This window comes from Eschscholzia californica, unplaced genomic scaffold (assembly GCF_041429995.1).
Source record: "Eschscholzia californica isolate CP2 unplaced genomic scaffold, dmEscCali1.0.p SCAF_2, whole genome shotgun sequence".
NCBI classification, from domain to species: domain Eukaryota; kingdom Viridiplantae; phylum Streptophyta; class Magnoliopsida; order Ranunculales; family Papaveraceae; genus Eschscholzia; species Eschscholzia californica.
The window spans coordinates 45264436-45266222 of NW_028238309.1; the positions used below are offsets into that span (position 1 = coordinate 45264436).

General features: G+C 38.3%; 1 pseudogene across 1 annotated transcript; it reads left to right on the forward strand.

Moving 5' to 3' along the window:
* Nucleotides 1–331: 331 nt before the first annotated feature.
* LOC147558277 (large ribosomal subunit protein uL11 pseudogene) lies at nt 332–1170 on the forward strand (annotated as a pseudogene). Its single transcript, XR_015234322.1, has one exon. The product of XR_015234322.1 is annotated as a large ribosomal subunit protein uL11 pseudogene (transcript).
* Nucleotides 1171–1787: the final 617 nt, after the last annotated feature.

Genomic DNA, 1787 nt, shown 5'->3' on the forward strand with positions numbered 1-1787 from the left:
CACAACCATCATCACCGCCTCAACCACTACCGTTGAGCCGAACTAGAGAGTCTACTCATGTGATTGAGTTGTCATATGTACTCTCTTTTGGATTGACTAAGGTTCGGATCTTACCATTATAAAAAGAGAAATGTCATATGCACTTACCATTTCTACCTGTCACACTCACATCTCCTTTGACTTAAACAATAACTACCTTTGATGTGAGTGCATACAACAAAAATGGTGAGTGCATCTAAAATTTCCCACGGTGAGTGCATTTAAAATTTCTCATGGTGAGTGCATCTAGAATTATAGCTGTTTATCAAATGGCCCTTTCTCATTTCTTTCTGAATAACCCATCAGGGTTAATAGTTTTCGGCCCAACAAAACCCCAGCAACAGCGAAACCCTAGGTTATATAAAAAACCCTAGCTCTTCCTTTCCCTCGCCTCCGTCTCACTTGGATTACCCTCCTTCTTCCCCCAAACCCTAACTTTGGTACCTGAAACTTGCAGCAATGCCACCAAAGTTCGATCCAAGTCAAGTCGTCGACGTTTACGTCCGTGTAACTGGTGGTGAAGTTGGTGCTGCCAGTTCACTTGCTCCAAAAATCGGTCCTCTAGGTCTTTCACCGAAGAAGATCGGAGAAGATATCGCAAAAGAAACAGCAAAAGATTGGAAGGGTCTTCGTGTTACAGTTAAACTCACTGTTCAAAACAGACAAGCTAAAGTCTCCGTCGTTCCTTCCGCCGCTGCTTTAGTCATTAAAGCCCTCAAAGAACCAGAACGTGATCGGAAAAAGACTAAGAATATCAAACATACCGGTAACATTTCACTTGATGATGTTATTGAGATTGCTAAGATTATGAGCTCAAGATCTATGGCGAAGGAGTTAGCTGGTACAGTGAAGGAGATCCTAGGGACTTGTGTTTCTGTTGGATGTACGGTTGATGGGAAAGATCCTAAGGATTTGCAACAGGAAATTTCTGATGGTGATGTTGAAATTCCTCAAGATTGAAGTTTTTCTGTAAGATTTTATTATCTTTAATTTGTGTTCTTTGGGTTTTTGTTTCTGAATTAGAGATTTTGGTTTCATCTTTTTGAGTAATATCTGTTTTGGAAACTAAGAAGTACTTGCCAATAGTTTTTGGACAAATTTTAAGTTTAAATTTAGGGTTTTGATGATAAACTACATTACCAATCGTATCTTATCTGATTTGTTTGCTTTTGTTCTCTGTTTATCACTTGATATTGATCTCACTTGTTCACTAAATGAATGTCATTTAGGGTTCAACTGATCTTGAGATACATTGTCTGAACAAACCTATACATTCACCAGTTCTCAGGGTCGGCTAATGTTTGCATTTGAATGCTACATTCGTCTTCTTGGTACGCATGTCACTGATAGGTTTGAATAGTGATATTTGTCGCTTCTCTTATTACTTGTCATGATAAATGTCGGACAGTCTAGAACCATTGGACGAGTAACTTTGTGCATAGGCAAACTTGAGCAAAATAGCTAGTTATGTGTCATGTGTGGATTGTGGTTAGTGATGTTAGTGCAGAAATCACGTGAATGAAAATATTCTTTTAAGGTCGTGGGAACTTCTTATGAAAGAGAACTGGTGAATGTATAGGTTTGTTCAGTTTGTGGATTTAAGATCACTTTGGACAAAGGAGAATGGTGTAGGTTTTCTTGATGAATGTATATAACTTCATCCAGGTTCCTCTCTCATTGTTTGAAATTGGTAGGTTTTTAGTTATGCTAATTGATTGGTAAGCTGAAGAGAGAATTAGTCACAATTT